This window comes from Panthera leo, chromosome A1 (genome assembly GCF_018350215.1).
Source record: "Panthera leo isolate Ple1 chromosome A1, P.leo_Ple1_pat1.1, whole genome shotgun sequence".
Lineage (NCBI taxonomy): Eukaryota > Metazoa > Chordata > Mammalia > Carnivora > Felidae > Panthera > Panthera leo.
Window position 1 is genome coordinate 217,731,438 of NC_056679.1, and position 20,484 is coordinate 217,751,921.

A 20,484-nucleotide genomic window follows, 5' to 3' on the forward strand; every position below is an offset into this window, starting at 1 on the left:
TTTATTGGAATAAATGGCTTAAAGGCAATTTCATGGCCATGATTACAGAACATATATAGATTCAATTCCAAAAATTAATCTCACTTGAAGTTATCCTTATGTAATCATCCTTTTAACCTTCTCTCTTACTTGTGCAACCAAGCATAATAATTACTCTGACACTTTTTATGTTCACAGTATTATGTAAACATTTTTCCTCCCAACTTTGCCATCACATGCAAAAGAAATTTGTGACCTGTGGTTTCTTTTCATTTTAACCAAGAATGAGTCAGGACATTTGAGTCTGACATTTTTCTAATTCTATATCCATATTCCAGTGTTTCCTTTAAATGAATTTGCCTTACAACTGAATGTTTTGAGTAGAAACATTCCCTTGGTTATTTCCACCTTATTTCCTAATACATATAATATTTCTATCAGTAAATACTTTTGCCTTTCATTAGTAGTGTGGTCTAGGTAGCATTTTACCACCATTTTTTGCCACATGTAAGCCAGAGATAGACGATACCATGCAATATACATTTTAATTTCCTTTATGATTTATCATTCCAAACATAGAATCCTGCTCCTTAATCTGGTATGACATTGCCCTTCCCTTTCCAACAAAATGAGTAAAATCTTGGATAATCTGTCAATTATCAGGAATGTATGTTCAATGGTCTTTAACAAAGAGAGTGTATACTCCTTCATCATTCAGCTGAGTCATACCAAGAGAAAAATGAAGCATTACTAACCACATTTATATTGTAGTTATGTATGAGAGATTTATTAATACTAAATTTATGTGAATTGTTGTTGTTTCTTTCCCCCAAAGTGATCACACAACCCATACACTGGGATTGCCAATATTTTTTTTTAATTCCATCAGCCACAAAATTTCGTGATAGCCATGAACAAGCATATATCCTAGAAAACAAATTCCCTTATGAATGGCTATCCCTTCTTTCTTGAAGCACATGAACTTGGGTTTGTTCACCGAGAGGGAAAGGGCTTATTCTTATTAAAGTGGCTCTATCATGAAGATATGAACATAGCCTAGAAGAAAAGCTTAGGTATGAACACAGAAGAAAATGCCTCTCCCCTTATTTGTGGCAAAGATAATACATACGAACATAGAAAAATAATGTCTCTCTCCTTATTTGTGGCAAAGATAACTGTTCTGGGCAGGTTAAACCTTGCACCATACACATGGAAATCAATATACAATAACTGGAAGCACATGAGGGACAATTAGACAGCAACCCAATAACACAAGATATCAATTTGATACCAAAAATCTTGAAAAAAATAGTATGAAATGTGATCTACAGATTTGTTTGATAGGAAACTACTTGTTTGACACATTGTGTAATGCATTCCACAAATGACACATCTTCAAAAATACTAATTTTCCCAACATGTGGATTGTTCAATCTATTCTGGGAAATAAAGAAAAAAGCAAAATTTTTAAAAATGTCTAATAATTAGGAACAAGTAAAAAATAACACCTCTATCTTTCAGGATATAATTAAGACAGAAATAGTCACTGTGAAAAAAATAAAAGTAAATTATATGGAAACACATGTATAACTTCTTTGAAGTTTTCAACATATGGGGAAAAATACAGAGAAATATCTAGTTGAAAACATCCTCTTCAGACTTTAATAGTTCATCAAAATGATTCTTATAAGAATCTCCTTAGGGCTGAGAAAATTCCCCTAGTCTGATAAGGGAAGACAATTCCCAATTCAAGCACCCACTATCTTGAAATGCCTATAGTCATGCATCTGTTTTTAATAAGCTAATTCTGTCAATATTGGGGTTTCCAAATACCAGTTAATTAGATATTCTACAGGGAGACTTTCACAGACTTTAGATTAAAATGTATTCACTCAAAGGAGGAAGAGTTAAGATGGCAGAACAGCATGGAGACCCTGAGCTTTTCTCATCCCTGAAACACAGCTAGATCAGCACCAAACCATTTTGAACATTTAGGAAATTGATCTGAGGCTCACCACGACAATCTGCATAACTTGAGCCATAGAACTTGGCATGTACACGGTATGGAGAGGGGAACTGGGGGGGGGGGGAGAAAAACTGGGGGAAAGGGTAGGGAGCTGTTTTGGTGGAGAGACGACAGAGAAAGAGAAAGGGGGAGAATGCAGCACATTGGGATTGTGCAAGAAAAGCACTCCCCTGAAAGTATCTGGAGAAAGAAACAGTGAAAACACAGGGACTCAACAAGAAAACTTTTCCCCAAAACCACTGACGGGAAGAAAGGAGAGGGTTTCAATAACACCAGGATTCTATAAACACTGGAACAGGGAGTCTGAGGTTCTGGAGCTCAGTGCCTGGCAGTGCCCTGGTGAAGAAGTAGGGCAAATCCCTAGCAGCAGGCAGCAGGATCTGAGGGGTCCATGTGCCACATGGGGAGAAGCAGTTCTCCTGCTTGGAGTACCTTTGGTAGAGGCCATACGGCTTCCCCTCAGGCAAAGGTCCCAGATGACCCTGGAGAGCAGCTACGTATGCTGGTATTGGCACAAAGATGCCAGACTATGGTAAAACCTGGGGCTGGCTGTGTGTTGTGATTTAGCATAATCTCTGAACTTCTGCCGTTGTGCAATTGCTCCACGTTTTCTGGGGCAAGCTGGTACCCACCTATTGTTCAGTGAGACCCTCACCCAGAGAGCATAGGTCCAAGCCTCTGGAGTCTCTGAAATGTAGGGTTTTGAAACACAAGTTCATTGAGATAAAACTCTCCATCCCCTTACTTTCAATCTGAAGGTGTCTTTAAGTCTAAAATGAGTCTCTTGTAAGCAGCATATAGATGATCTTGGTTTTTTAAATTTTTTTATCCACTCTGATATCCTGTGTCTTTGATTGGAGTTTTTAGTCCATTGACATTTAGAGTGAGTACTGAAAGATATAAATTTAGTGCCACTGTGGTGCTTATAGAGTTGGTGTTTCTGGTGGTGTTGTCTGGTCCTTTCTAGTCTTTTTTGCTTTGGGTCCTTTTTGCTTTGTTATCTTTTCTCCATTCAAAGAGTTTCCTTTTAAGTTTCTTGCAGGGCTGGTTTAGTGGTCATGAACTCCTTTAGTTTTGGTTTGTCTGGGAAACTCTTTAGCTCTCCTATTTTGAAAGATCTCAAATACACAACCTAATTTTACACCTGAAAAGCAAGAAAAAGAAAAGCAAATAAATCCCAAAATCAGCAGAGGAAGGGAAATAATAAAGATTAGAGCAGAAATCAATGATATCAAAATCAAAAAACAGATTATCAACTTCAATAAAACCAGGAGCTGGTTCTTTGAAAGAATTAACCAAACTGATAAACCCCTACCCAGACTGATCAAAAAGAAAAAGGAAAGGACCCAAATAAATAAAATCAAGAATGAAAGAGGAGAGATCACAACCAACACTGCAGAAATGCAAACAATAATAAGAGAATATTATGAGCAATCATATGCCAACAAACTGGTCAATCAGGGAGAAATGGAAAAATTCCTAAAAACATGTAAACTAATAAAACTGAAACAGGAAGATATAGAAAAAATGAACAGACTCATAACCAGTAATGAAATTGAATCAGTAATCAAAAATAACCCAACAAACAAGAATCCAGGGCCAGATGGCTTTCCAGGGGAATTCTACCAAACATTTAAAGAAGAGTTAATACTTATTCTTTAAAAGCTGTTCCAAAAATATAAATGGAAGGAAAACTTCCAAACTCTTTCTATGAGGCCAACATTACCTTGATTCCAAAACCAGAGGAAGACTCCAGTAAAAAGAACTACAGACCAATTTCCTTGATGAACATGGGGCAAAAATTCTCAATAAGATTCTAGCAAACTGGATCCAATAATATATTAAAAGAATTATTCACCATGATCAAGTGGGATTTATTCCTGGGATACAGGGCTAGTTCAGTATCTGCGAATCAATCAATGCGATACATCATATTAATAAAAGAAAGGATAAGAACCACATGATCTTCTCAATAGATGTAGAGAAAACATTTGACAAAACACAGCATCCTTTCTTGATAAAAACTCTCAAGAAATTAGGGATAGAAGGATCATACCTCAAGATCTTAAAAGCCATATGTAAAAGATCCACCACTAATATCATCCTCAATGGGGAAAAACTGAGAGTTTTCCCCCTTAGGTCAGGAACACAACAGGGATGTCCACTCTTGCCAGTTATTCAACACTGTATTGAAAGTTCTAGCCTCAGCAATTAGCCAATACAAAGAAATAAATGGCATCCATATTGGTGAGTATGAAGTCAAACTTTCACATTATACTCTAAATGGAAAATCCAAAAGATTCCACCAAAAAACTGCTAGAACTGATCCATAAATTCAGCAAAGCTCCAGGATATAACACCAATGCACAGAAATTCGTTGCATTTCTATACACCAATAATTAAGTTGCACAAAGAGAAATCAAGGAATCAATCCCATTTACAATTGCACCATAAAATGCCTAGGAATAAACCTAACCAAAAAGGTGGAAAATCTATACACTGAAAACTATAGAAAGCTAATGAAAGAAACTGAAGAAATACACCAAAAAAATGGATAAATATTCTTTGCTCATGGATTGGAAGAAAAAATACTGTTAAAATGTCAATACTACCCAAAGCAATCTACATATTCAATGCAATCCCTATCAAAATAACACCAGCACTCTTCACAGAGCTAGAACAAACAATCCTAAAATTTGAATTGAACCATAATAGACCCCGAATAGCCAAAGCAATCCTGAAAAAGTAAACCAAAGCTGGAAGCATCACAATTCCGGACTTCAAACTGTATTTGGAAGCTGTAGTATCAAGACAGTATGATACTGGCACAAAAACAGACACATAGATCAATGAAACAGAGTAGAGAACCCAGAAATTGACCCACAAACATATGGCCAACTAATCTTTGACAAAGTGGGAAAGAATATCCGATGGAAAAAGAGAGAGTCTCTTCAGCAAATGGTGTTGGGAGAACTGGACAGCGACATGCAGAAAAATGAGCCTAGATGATTTTCTTACACCATACACAAAAATAAACTCAAAATGGATGAAAGATCTAAATGTAAGACATGGAGCCATCAAAATCCTAGAGGACAAAACAAGCAACAACCTCTTTGACGTTGGCCACAGCAACTTCGTACTTGACATGTCTTAGGAGGCAAAGGAAACAAAAGCAAAAATGAACTACTGGGACCTCATTAAGATAAAATGCTTCTCCATGGTGAAGGAAACAACCAACAAAACTAAAAGGCAACTGACAGGATGGGAGAAGATATTTACAAATGACATATCAGATAAAGGGTTAGTATCCAATATCTATAAAGAATTTATCAAACTCAACACCCAAAAAACAAATAACCCAATGAAGAAATGGGCAAAAGACATGAATAGACACTTTTGTAAAGAAGAAATCCATATGGCTAACAGACACATGAAAAAATGCTCAACATGGCTCATCATCAGGGAGATACAAATCAAAAGCACAATGAGATACCACCTCACACCTGTCAGAATGACTAAAATTAACAACTCAGGCAATGACAGATGTTGGTGAGGATCCGGAGAGAGAGGATCTCACTCTCCCTCTCTCTCTTCTCTCTCTCTCTCTCCCTCTTGAAACTGGTGCAGCCACTCCGGAAAACAGTATGGGGGTTCCTCAAAAAATTAAACATAGAACTACCCTATGACCCAGCAATTGCACTACTAGGTATTTATCCAAAGGATATAGGTGTGCTTTTTCAAAGGGGCACATGGATCTCAATGTTTATAGCAGCACTATCAACAATAGCCAAAGTATAGAAAGAGCCCAAATGTCCATCAACTGATGAATGGATAAAGAGGTTATATATATATATATATATATATATACGTATATATATATATACGTATATATATATATACGTATATATATATATATACATATATATATATACGTATATATATATATATATATATATACACATACACACAAACACACTGAAATATTACTCAGCAATCAAAAAGAATGAAATCTTGCCATTTACAATAATGTGGCTGGAACTACAGGGTATTATGCTAAGTGAAATAAGTCAGTCAGAGAAAGACAAATATCATATGATTTTATTCATATGGAATTTAAGATACAAGACAGATGAACATAAGGAAGGAGATCAAAAGTAATATAAAAACAGAGAGGGAGGCAAACTATAAGAGACTCTTAAATACAGAAAACAAACTGAAGGTTGCTGGTAGGGTGTTGGGTTGGGAAACTGCTAAAGGGGAGAGAGGCATTAAGGAGGATACTTGTTGGGATGAGCACTGGATGTTATATGTAAGTGATGAATCACTAAATCCTATTGCTGAAATTATTATTACACTATGTGTTAACTAACTTGGATCCAAATTTAAAAAAAAACAAAAACAAAAACAAAAAAATCTGTAAACAAACTGATGGTTACCAGAGGCTAGGTGGGTAGGGGGGATCAGTGAAATAGCTAATGGGAATTAAAGAGTTTACTTACCATGATAAGCACTGAGTATTGTATAAAATTGTTGAATCAGTACATTGTATGTCTGAAACCAATATAACACTGAATGTTAACTATACTGGAATTAAAATTTTAAAAAATGTTTAAAAATGTCAATTAAAGAAAATATTCAAATAATCAGGTTTCTATAAAATAAAATAAATGTATTTATAGTAGAAATCAGACGCTGATGTCACACACATACACTTCCTAATGTTAACCTTACAAAATAGAATACATTTTATTCTTTATTTTATTTACAAAAGCCTAGACTTTTTTTGCCTAGTCAAAAAAGTATATAACAGACTCTAAGAGTTGGGGTGGATATCTTTCCAGATGGTTTCTCTCAGCCAAGGACAATTCCTTGTATAAGTTTACAAACTTAAGCCATTACCTGCACCTTGCAGATGGTTACAACTTTAGGTAAAGGGAATGTAGGTAGTACATCAGGAATATTCACTAGAATCATCTAACTGAAGCCAACTGATAGGTATATAGCCTATAAAAACCTTCACCAATTTATGTCAGCATTTCAGTTTTTTATGGCGCATTAATGTAACATTTTTCACACCCTTTTTAAACTTTGTTTAAAGTTTATTTATTTTGAGAGAGAGACAGAGAGAGTGAGCAGGAGAGAAGCAAGGGAGGGAGGGACAGAGAATCCCAAGCAGGCTTTACACTGTCAGTGTAGAGCCCAACCCAGGGCTCGAATACACCGACTGTGAGATCATGACCTAAGCTGAAATCAAGAGTCCAACACTTCACCCACTGAGCCACTCAGGCGCTCCAACAGAATATATTTTTAAATTATTAAAACGTCACATTTCAAAATGTCAAAATTAACACATTCACACAAGTATACAATCAAATTTGCAATAAAATGTCAATACATTTGAAGAGTTACCATTTCTTGCCTTGAATGCATACCAGAGTATAAAAGATAACTGGCTCTAATCAGCAAAGCATCTGTATATGAACTTTCCTCAAAGATCTTTGCAGAGCCTGGCATTAACTTTTAAAAGCATATTTCTATGTGCTATGTTAGCTACTCATTGCTTGAATATTACATGAATACAATAGCAGACTGTTTTTCTTCACCATAAAAGTTTAGAAAAGTACAGGGTAAGACTGAATTTAATCAATTATTTTTATATACTTATGTACAAAAAGGCAACAAATATTCAGAAGGCCATGATAGATTGCTCATTTCTTAGTCTGTCTAAAGAAACTTTCTAGTCCAATAAGCCAAGGGCATCATAACAACTCCTTCAGATATTATTAACAAAGAAACTCTAGAAAACTGATAACCATTCCTTACAAGTGCACACAGAAGGAGATTAGGTATGGCTTTGCCGAATCAGCATAGTATTATGAACTGACAATCAGCCTGCAGAAGACAGCTCATTAACAACCTAAACCACGAAAACACCACAGAGAAGTAAAGATCTCCATAGGTGACATGGGGCTGAAAGCTGTCAGTGAATACTGCTTCTTCTTCAGTGCAATTGCCTTTAAAAGAAAAGTTAATGGGAAGAAATAGCAAACCAGATCAATAAAATCAGCATGACCTTCAAGATGGCAGGAGGCAGAACATGTTATCTAACCAAGTTAATGGTTTCTTGAGCAGTCATAGACGCCACTTATTGGAGGACAGTGTTATTTGTATCTGACATGGACATTACATACACAACTTCGAAACATAATTATTTAAGAATTGACCAAACATATTCTATATCTGACAGGAAATCACAAGGAACCATCATTAAGGCCATCTAAAGATTAAAAAGTCAGAGGGTGATGCAGTTTTGCAGTCGTATCGAATAAGACAAGAATTTTAAATGAAAGAAAAGGTGTAGGTGTGGTATCTGCATGTTTTATGTTAGAAAAATAAAGAAATGGGAGTATTTTCCCAAAAGCATAGCTATGATTGGCAAGCTCACGAAGAAGAAAATGTCAAATAACTAAGAAATATTTATTTTTATGATTCAAATATCTATATAACACCAATGAGTAAGTTTAAGCTCCACTAATTTCTATTATATAATTCTTCATTTTCTTTGAATTTATAAAATTTTCAACATAAGTGAAAAGCACAAACGTAACCAGTAGTCCATTAAGGTATAAATAAATATACAAAAATATTAGGATAAATAGATAGTAAGATATATTTATGTAGAAAATCTAAACTCTTGTTTATAAAATCAATACATATATACACACTGATGTATAAAAGAAATATATATAGATATATGCACATAAAACACATTTGTCTATGTGTATATATATATGTATATATACATACTTTAAATAATATGTAAGAGGTTACTATATTTAAATATAAAATAGAATGTCTGTTAGCAAGGGAGTACAAAAGGTTGACATCACGTCAAATCTAAAAACAAATCTCAGAAAACATATCATTTTGTATTGTGCGTCATAACATTTGACATACATTTACTTGAACAAAAATAATAGATAAATATAAAATAAGTTCAAATGCCAGAAATACACTTACAATAAAATTTGACATGAAACACTTGTGAGCGTTGAAATCAAAAGTGCAATTCAAAATGATAGTTCATTCTATAGAAAAATCTGAAACAACAAATTGAGATACATATACATACTGTATACATAAATGGATTTCATCTATTGGCTCTTCCACATAAATCTATGAATTAAATATAACATGACCATTGAAAAACATACCTCAAGTGCAAGTATACCATTTTTGGGGGTAGAAAATAGGCATGTGTAAGAATATTATACTTCAAAAAACACCACAATTGATACTTTTCTAAAATCACAGTGAATTTCTTCTTTGGGTCCTACTGCAAATCCTAAAGCTCTTTCTTCACAAATATAGAAATAGAGATTCTAAGCAAATGACACTCACTTGAATCAAAAGTATTTTGAAACAAGTGATCATACAGAAAATTCATACTTGCAGAATAAGAGTGTCTCTCATGGCACTAAAGAGAAGCTGCATTGTTTTAAAAAAGAGCTCATGAAGTCAACTTGTTCTTAAGAAATAAACATTAGACTTATTATTTTTTTAAAAAAAAGGAATTTCCTGGGGTGGCTGGGTGTCTCAGTCAGCTCACAGTCATGATCTCACTGCTCCTGGGTTTGAACCCTGAGTCAGGCTCTATGTTGATAGCTCACAGCTCAGAGCTCAGAGCCTGGAGCCTCCTTCAGATTCTGTCTCCATCTCTCTGTCCCTTCCCGGTTCTCTCTCTCTCTCTCTCTCTTTCAAAAATAAATAAAGATTTTAAAAAAAATTTTAAAGGAATTTCCTAATTAGTCAAGAATATCACTCTACCCTCCCCCTCCTGCCCCCCACAACACAAACTTTTTTTTTTTTTAATAGGTGGTTCAGGGAAAAATGTCTTTATAAATATTAATAAGTTAAAAATAAACAATATAAATTCAAAAATAAAAAGGAACTTAAAAAACTGTGAAATATGAAGCATTCTTACCAAGAAAAATAATATTGCTTTTGGGTGCGTTAATATTGTCAACAAAGATGCCATCATTACACAAATGTCATAATGAAGCTGTGTCCTATACAAACACTTTTAAAAGGTAAACTACAATATATCAAGGAAGAGATGGTAAGATACCAGAGATAGAAGTTGCATTGGCATAATTAGGAAGAGAGGTTAAAAAAAGTAGATTGTCCCCCCTAAAATTAAGGCAAGCCTCAAAAGATCAAATGGAAGAGATTTAAAAACAAACAGACAAACAAACAAACAAAAAAAAACAGTAAGGAACATTGTAAAATTCCAGGCTATGTTACTAAAGACACCATCTAAAACAGACACCATCTAAAACAGACACCGTCTTTGTTTTCTAAGTGGAAAGGTTTTAATTATAAAGCAGTGGTTCTCAAATTTTCTTCTCAGAAATATTTTATACTCTTAAAAACAATTGAAAACCCAGAGATTATGATGATGTGAAATTTTTTTAGTAATATTACCATACCTGAAATTAAAATGGAGATTGATTATTTATTTAAAAATAACCGTGATAAGCCAAGCATGTGTTAACATCAATAACCTTTTTTTAATTTCAGACACATTTCCAGTACAAAAAAATTGTGAGAGGAATGGCTTCATTTACATTAATGTCTCCCTTCATTATAGACAGGTGGATTCTTGTATCTGCTTCTGCCTTCAATGTTATACCATGTTATTTTGGTGGAATGGCTTTAAAAAAATCCATTCCCACAGAGATAAATCGTTAGAAAGGAGAAGGACTTTTTTCAAAGACTTCTGAGATAATTGTGGATATTCTTTGATTCTACACTGAATGTGATATAGAACCTAATCAATGATAATATCCATCAGTCTATCTCGTGCTTTGAATGGACTTTCTCATTATCCATCCTTCCTAATTGTTAAAGCTTACATTATCTACTTGTGGTGTGACCGGCTGTGTACAATGACTAGATAATGCAGTGACATGGCATTGATTGCATAAGAAGTATCTCAAACCAGGACCTATGATGCTACATGTGGGTAAAACAGCTCATCACAAAGAAGTTTTTGAAAACGTTTATATTAAAAAGTATATACCAGAATTATTCAGAAATGTGGCTGGGCTACAAGAAATCTGAAAAGCTTAGTCTTACCCTGAGATTACAGACTCCACTCTACTCATGCTGGCAACCAAGTGGGAGAGTGACTGCTCATAAGGGTATGCGGTAGGGAGACACAGGAATGTGTGTTCACGAATATTCCTTAGGCTGACGCCTACAAATAACTAAAGTAAAACTCATTTTCTGCATATTTTACGTGTGCATCAGAATGCTTATTTTTGCCAATCCTTAAATCCAGAACTGACACAAGTGGTAAGGGAGTGGCCTCTCTTAAATCTTTTATGCCTTCATACATGACCAAAAAAGTTTTGGGTTGTTTTGTTTTTTTTTTTTTTTGGAAATAGCATACAACCTTTTGTGGAATGTGGCACAATGTATGCATAGGAAGAGTTATCTCCAGCATTCTACAACAGTTATGTATTTTTAAGAAATGTAAGTCAAAAGTCAGCTAAGCTTTTTAAAACCCACTCATAGCTTAATAACAGTAAATACTGCTGAAGTTACTGTATTTCTCCCTCAGAAATTATTGCATATGCTTAAAAATATACAAGCTGTATAAAATAAATGGGAACTTCAATTTCTTCTAGAGAATATTCTAAGCTGGGTTCTTGGGTTAAAACTTTCAATGGGTAGCTAATGATATTCAATATTCCATGATATGATTATAAATGATAATATAAAAGATATAGTAAAATTGAATTTTGACCTCATATTCACCTCTGAATAAAAATGATAAAAGACCATGGGGACTAGGGAATTTAAACTGAAGGAGAAAAATCAATAAAATTAAGTAGACTTTTCTCAGTAGCCTGGAGTGTATCTTTGTGCTTAAGCTGCATTTAAAGTCTCTTTTTTTTTCTTTTTGCATTGGCAAAATGGTGTTTAAGTTATTATAGAAATAAAAATCTTTCATACTCATTTCAAGTTAATATCTTTGAAGGAAATTTAGCTTTCCAGAGTTTCTGCTCTCTTATTTAAAGACACTTCAATAATTATTGAAATAACTACAAATTACACTTTAAAAGGTGATTTTTCTACTTATTTACTAATTTCTAATCTAGTTTAAAAAGATTCCCCCTTTGGAATCTTAGTAATTACTTATTTTTTTTCAAATTTCTTAATCTTCTCAGTTGCTTATTTATCTAGGTCATAAATATTGGTATAGATATTTTTAATATCTTGCTATAGTCACTTCATGCTAAAGCAGTTCTGATTTTTGATACTTATTATATTCCAGGTTATTAAATACATATTTGTATATGTATATAACTATAATTATGCATATATATATACACACATATATACATCTCTTTAAATATACACTTTAATTTGAAAGCTATATATGCTTAAATTTTGAAGCTTGAATTTGACGTATAAGGAATAAAAGTCATACCCAAATGATACCCTTGCTAAAAAAGTCCTATTAGCCCATGGTCTCACTTCATCCATAGGTATACTCCATTTGATTTAATTATCAACATTAAGTGATAAGATTTTACTTAAATACTCCATAGGCATTTGAGTTTTGACTTTAGTTTTCCTTTGGATTATATTGCTGAGAAAGATTAAGGAGGTAGGAAACAAGCAGGTTTCCCATTGTTTAAAAATTAAATATTTCAATGTGCCAACAGAGGAAGTTCCTGTGATTCAGGTTTTTTTGTTTGCTTGTTTGTTTTAAGGTTCACAATTATTATATAATTGTCTTAGCTCAGACTATTATAACAAAACACCAAGGACTGGTTGGCCTAAACAACAGACATTTATTTCTCACAGTTCTGGAGGCCGGGATGTCTGGTTCCTGGTGAGAGCACTCTGGATCTGCAGACAGAAGTCTTTGCCACGTGTACTCACACATCAGAGGGAAAAGAGCTCTCTCACACCTATTCTTATACAGTTACTAATTCCATTGTGAGGGCTCCACCCCAATGACTTCATCTACACCGGACTATATCCCAGAGGCACCATCTCCTAATACCATCATATTGCGAATTAGGGCTTCAAAATTCAAAATATGAATTTTGGGGGGCACACAAACATTCAGTCCTCGAGAATGCCCATGAAAAGCTATCTCTTTTTCTATTCCTTAATATCCTAAAGGCAATATAAAAGGGTTTCTAATAACTTTCAGAACAGGGGATCCTAAATATCATTCAAAATGATTGCGAAGATGTGATCTTATTTAAAACAACCCGAACATTAAAACATCCTTTTACCTTCTCTGTATCTCTATATTATATAGAATCAATGAGCATAACATCACCCTCTAGATAAGGTTTAAAAATAAAGTAAACAAAGGAATGAGACATAACTGAACACAGGTTTTACAAAGCACAGAACCACAAAAGTGTGAGGTAAAGAAAAATGGTCACACTAAATTGAATGATTTATTATATTCATATTTTCTAAAATAGTAGAACTTCTAGTCCCTCTCATCAAGCAACCATAAAAATCAATATCATATTTCCATATAATTTCAAAGCATAGCTCCTGTTAAACTTGGGGAAATTTGTGGAATCTGCTGTTCCTGTCACCAGGAAATCTGTTCTTGAGAGAAAATATTCTCATAAAATCTCATCTCATTATGCTAAGCCTACACATTGCTTATAGGGTAAAAAACAGATTCTTCTGCTGACCCCATCAGAAACCGATCGGTTCCCTTACGGAGATGGCATCACTCTGGTAAACCACATTGTTGTCACTAATATGGCAATGTTCCAAGAATTACTTACATCAAGAAGCAGAACCAAGAAACAAAATTTGTAAATGTACACAGTGACAGTGGTTTTTGGAAAGCCATTTTGCTTTGACAAAATACATCTCACACTCCTTTGCTTAGATTTAGTGACTATGGGTTCTGAGAAATAACCACATGGTGAATCCTGTGACTTTACTAAAGTCACACTGGAGTAAGACGACAGAAGCAGCAGTAAATAATATGAAAAATTAAACAGCATTTTATATGCATGATCTGATTCAATCTTCTCAACCAGTTTATAAATTACAAATTTAATAAATGAAAATTTTAATAAATTAAAAGTTGCTGCTCTCCTTTCACCAGGATGGAAACTGAGGCTTTACAGTTATGTAAGTAACATCAACGGAAGATATAAATCTAGTAAGGGCCAACAGAACAATCTGGTTTAATCTCATTTCAATAACATGTTCTATTAGTAACTTTACTATCCTTCTTCCTTCTAGAGAATGCCGAGTTAAGACTTCTGACAGACAACACATTCTGGTACATGAAATTATAGATCCAGAACCCTTCAAAATAGCATCAGAATAGCTTCCACTTTGTTTCCACTTTGGTTTCTTTGGATTGACTCTGGTTATCCTGTTCTTACTCCAAATATTTACGAACTCAGACCATTCTCTTCCGTGTCTGTCTCCTCTTTCTATTCCTCCTCCCACTTCCTCTTATTCCTTAACCTTTTTAAAGATTTCCTTATAAAGAACTATACGACAGATGGACCTTTATTTACCTCAAGGGGTTTATTTCTGTATTCATTTCTGAACAAAACTTTCTTCTCTTCTCCATTTTTGTGCAGTGTAAGCAATCCAAAGAAGACTGTTTTCCACACACAGGTTGGGCAAATGCAGAATCAGTGCAATTAGTTTAGGAGTAAACCGTTCCAAAATGATTAAGTTATTTTATGTATGTATGTATATGTGTGTATTTATGTATGTATGTATGTATGTATGTATGTATGTATGTATTTTATGTATGTATGTATGTATGTATTTATGGCTGAACAATAGTCTTTTTTTTTTTATTATTCTCAAGTTAGTTAACATGCAGCGCAGTCTTGGCTTCAGAAGTAGAACCCAGTGATTCATCACTTACATATAACATCCAGTGCTCATCCCAACACGTGCCCTCCTTAATGCCCATCCCCTCACCCCTCCACCCCCATCAACCTCGGTTTGTCTTCTGTATTTAAGAGTCTCTTGTGGTTTGCCTCCCTTTTTTGTTTTTATCTTATTTTTCCTTCCCTTCTATGTTTATCTGTTAAGTTTCTTGAATTCCATGTATGAGTGAAATCCTATGATATTTCTTTGTTTTCAGAGAGACAGAGAGTGCAAACAAGGCGGGGAGAAGGCAGAGAGAGAAGAAGAGAGATAATCCCAAGCAGGCTCCGTATCATTAGCACACAGCCCAATGCGAGGCCCGCACTCAGGAACCATGAGATCATGACCTGACCTGAGGAGATCAAGAGATGAATGCTTAAACGACTGAGCCACCTAGGCGCCTCCCCCAACAAATGATAGTTTTATGCCATTATTTTTCTGTACTCTTATTTCCCTTCCTGTCTCTGCCAAAGCAGAATGATGTACATATATTTAATCAACTTATTTAAATTATTACTTCCCTGTCATTTTCTGCCTTCTTAAGTTCTTGCTTAGCAAGAAACTTGATATTGTTTCCTTTACTTTGTAACAGTAATACTTTACTTTATAATAATAATTATAGGCACTTTGGGGTGGAAGACTGTTTAACTGAAGAGATATATAACCAATTTCTTGAATATAAGGAACACTAAAACTTCTCAGTATTTAAATACAAACAGAGCAGGAATTTATCATATTAGTAACACTGGTTAGACCTTACATTTCTAGACTGCTAACCTAGATGCTAAATATATATGGTAAAGTCTCTCAAGATTGTTCTAAGCAGGCTCAAAGCATCTATTGTGTAAACTGTGAGGTCCTCAAATGACAGAGTGAGCCGAAGTGACTGCTAACTATCTGACTGCAAATTCTAGGATACAGAAAGCGAATATGGAATTCTGGGTTCATGATTACTTAGTTTCACTGTACCTTTACTATAGGTATTATTTTAAATATATATAAATAACTAAATAGTTAATGTGGCCTACTCTACCAGTAGAGTTGTTTAGATACAAGCAAATAGACTGTTTACCAGTCCACAATATTGACACAGTTGTTGTATTTCGGTTTTAGCATCATCATTTGTCCATTTATTTTACTCTACAAATATTTCCAGAACCATATGTGCAATCATTCTCAATCCCTCTTTCATTCCCCGCCAATGGCCTGTTTAAGAAAACACAAACATATCTCTATCTCAGAATCTTTCTATTTCACATCACTCTATTAAATGTGAACCAGAATGGGAATCAGAAATCTGTATTTCTCTTAATTTTCTGGTGTGGTGATTAATTTGTATTGTTTTATATATAGTTAGCTATCATATGTATGAATTGTAGAAATATGTCATTGTACATCACAATTTACCAATTCTAATTTTGCATCTTGATAGTACCTTAAAAGATGCTAAGATATTATCTTTGGTGAATATCATCTTTTATTTCTAGATGAATTAATTAAAAATTTTCATAATTTCTGGAACAATTATAATGTGCAGCCAAAATGGAAAAACCACTGATAGCTCAAGTGGCAGTGAGACCAATTTCTCTGGAGCCTTATTCTTGAATGCCCTGTGTCTTTCTTTGGTAATAGACAACTATCTGGGTTCTCTTACACTTACTTTGTTCAAACTGTGCCATTCATGTAATAACAAAAATCTTATTAAGCCCAAATATCTATTACTCCACTCCTATAAGATGAGAGGGAAGTGAGCATTTAAACCAAACATCTCTATCCACATAGCAAAAAGTTTTCCCTCAAACTGTAACACAAAAATTTAGTGTGACAGAGGAGGTTTGTATAAAAATACCTCTTATATCCTACCACCTTCTTTCCTTTCTAGTTATAACTCCTTAAAATAAAACACATCTGAGTCTGGAATAATTCTGAAAATAGTATATATGTGTAGAGATTGTGGTTTAGTAATGTAAGTGATTAAGTTCATCTGCATTAAATTGGGGGTCAGTAAACTTTGCCAGTGGTCTAAATCTAACTCATCAACTGCTTTTGTAAATAAAGTTTTATTGGAACACACATTCCCAGTCCTTTACCTGTTGTCTATGGTTGCTTTCCTGCTAAAATGACAAAGTTGAATGATTGTCACAGACTGCATTGCCTGCCATGCTTAAAATATTGGTTATCTGACTCTTTACGGAATGTCTGTCAACTCTGTACTAAACGGAAAAATACACACACACACACACACACACACACACACACACACACAGGTATGGACATATTTTTTTAAAACACCTCCAACAATGGTAGAGGATGTATGAGCTGAAAAATGATCATAGTGTAAGTGGCAAAAAATACCTGGATACATCAAAATAATTCCCTGAGAAGGATGCTACCAAACTGATCTCCTACATCTGATCTTATCTACAAAACATCCCTACAAGGGATCTTTGGAATGACTTCAAGGATTTAAGACCATAATTTAATTCATGGCTAGGAAACCATTTTTCTGCCTTGTAGAAAATGGATTCGACAAAACAATTATAATAGAAAATAAGTTGGAGAGTACACAGAAGAGAGTAAACATACTAGGTTTGAGATTGCTTGGAAGGTTGTTCTTTGGATCAAACGCTCAGAACTGGGATTTTGAGAGGGTTAAATAAATGATAATGTTTCATCATGCCTAGACTGTGCAAAAGATTTATATTCAATACTTGCTTTTAATCTGGAAGTCTGGAATTTTGATAAATTTTAGGTAGAAGGTGCCTATGTGACTACCTACCAATAATAAACCTTGAGTCTCTAGTGGGCTTCCCTTTAGAAACATCGCATACATGTTGGCGCATTTTCATTGCTTGAAGAATAATACTCTCTGTGAGCACTCATAGGAGGGTGAGAGCATAAAACAGCCTGAACACAAATTCCTCTAGAATTCAACCATGCCTTTTTCCATTATCATCTGACTATACACTCCTACTATGTCACTGTGATGAACCTTAGTAGTTAGTATAATTATATACAGAGTCTTGCGAGTCCTACTAACAAATCTTCAAAATGAGGGTTATTTGTGGAGCTCCAATACAAGAGGTATTGCAAAGAGCATAGCAAAATTATGGAAGTATAGAGAAGAACAAGGACAGTGGAATGGAGAGAGGATACATTCATGGAACTGATTGATAAAACATCTCCTAGTTTCTTACTGGATAAAAATAGTGTCTTAATAAATAAAATCAGAGAGGAAGATAGTATTATATTCCAGCACTAATCATAGAGAGCTCTATAATCAGGATTATCCAGATATTTTATTGAAGGACAAAAGCAGGCTCAGAATATGCGCAGAAGACATACAAAAGAAGAATGTGGAAGACTTTTTCTAAAAAAAAAAAAAATTTAATTCTTATTTATTTGAGAGACAGAGAGACAGAGCACAAGTAGGGGAGGGGCAGAGAGGGAGACACAGAATCCGAAGCAGGCTCCAGGTTCTGAGCTGTCAGCATGGAGTCCGACGAGGGGCTCAAATCCACAAACCATGAGATCATGACCTGAGCCGAAGTTGGACACTGAACCGACTGAGCCACCTAGGTGCCCCAAGAATGTGGAAGATTTCAGGGGGGTGGGATGGAAGGAAAAGTGGGTGATGGGCATTGAGGAGGGCACCTGTTGGGATGAGCACTGGGTGTTCTATGGAAACCAATTTGACAATAAATTTCATATTAAAAAAAAAAAGCATGTGGAAGATTTTAAGGAGTGGTTTCAGAGGGCCAATTTTGGGGAAAAAGCACTTAACTCCAATTCCACTGCCAACAAAATAGAAGCAAATAAGAGCTTTTGGTAAGAAGTAAAGCATGATATATAAGGAGTAAATTACACAGTAGGAGCAATAGGTAATGAGAAAGTAGGTAAATGGATCTGTCATAAGAACGATTTCTATTACTGATCATGAAAACACCGTAACTCTCAAAATCGGGGGGGTTTGTACGAAAGGATGCAAAGAGTTCATCTTACTCCTTAATGTCCCTCTAGAGAACAGGTTTATATGAACATTTTTTTATAGCAATTAAGTAAATTCTCTCATAATAAGGTCATATTACATGACAAAGAAATCTCAGAACATGGATTTTTATTCTAATTCTCCCAAGATTCTCACATAACAAAACTGGAAGCTTAACTTCCACAGGAACATATTCATGTAAGACCCAGTCAGTAGAGTGTCATGTATGGGTCAACTATATCTCCCTTTTGAATAAGATTCATTTGGTAAAACCCAACAGTCAGACTGTGTTTTAAAAGTTATACATATCTCAATGAGATAAAACTACATTATTATCAGAATCTTTTAACTCAACAACTTTTAGCTAATTCTCCTCCAATGTCACAATTATAAGAGAAGTTAATTAGACAAAACAAAGACTCATCAAAGTATAATCCCTGGAAGACAGCTTTTTACATGGACAGGAACAGGTGAGTACATGGCTCTGACTCTGAGTTTCAGCATCATATTGAGGTTCTTTTGCTTTGATTGATGAAACTGTCACCAACGAAATACCTTACAGACATATGTTGATCCAGAATATGTAAATTTAAAAAAAGACAAGGGGCGCCTGGGTGGCGCAGTCGGTTGGGCGTCCGACTTCAGCCAGGTCACGATCTCGCGGTCCGTGAGTTCGAGCCCCGCGTCGGGCTCTGGGCTGATGGCTCGGAGCCTGGAGCCTGTTTCCGATTCTGTGTCTCCCTCTCTCTCTGCCCCTCCCCCGTTCATGCTCTGTCTCTCTCTGTCCAAAAATAAATAAAAAACGTTGAAAAAAAATTAAAAAAAAAAAAAAAAAAAAAAAAGACAAGAAACTTTAGGAAGAGAACAGACTTTCCTAAATACTCTCTCTCTCTCTCTATATATATATATATAAATCTTTTATTTGTATATTATATACATAATTATTATATTATAATATATACATATATAATGGGAAAAGTAACTACTCTGAATTGTTCAAAATTTCCATCCTACATAACTAGTTTGCTTCTTGGTCATAAAAGCACTGCACCATTCAACACACTTTTAGGTAAAAGAGAGTGAGGAGGGTATTATCCTAAGTGAAATAAGTCAGTCAGAGAAAGACAGATATCCTATGTTTTCACTCAAATGAAGAATTTAGAAACTTAACAGAAGACCATGAGGGAGGGAAAAATAGTTTCAAACAGAGAGTGAGGCAAACCACAAGAGACTCTTAAACACAGAGAACAGACTGAGGATTGATGGGGGGTGGGGGGGGAAGAGGGGGAAATGGGTGATGGGCACTGAGGAAGGCACTTGTTGGGATGAGCATGGGGTGATGTATGTAAGCAATTAATCATGGAAATCTACCCCCGAAGCCAAGAGCAAACTGTATATACTGTATATTAGCTAACTTGACAATAATTTATATTAAAAAAAAATCCAAACCTAGCATTCTCAATTCAAACAGGCATTAACACTTTGGAGGGATACTGTACAAATTTCGTATTTTTTAGGTGTATGCCACACTGTTTAA

The 20,484-nt window shown here is 34.8% G+C and overlaps 1 pseudogene; it reads left to right on the forward strand.

The window, feature by feature from the left end:
- Nucleotides 1-2,405: 2,405 nt before the first annotated feature.
- Nucleotides 2,406-20,484, forward strand: part of LOC122198622 — a 51,640-nt pseudogene continuing 33,561 nt past the window's right edge.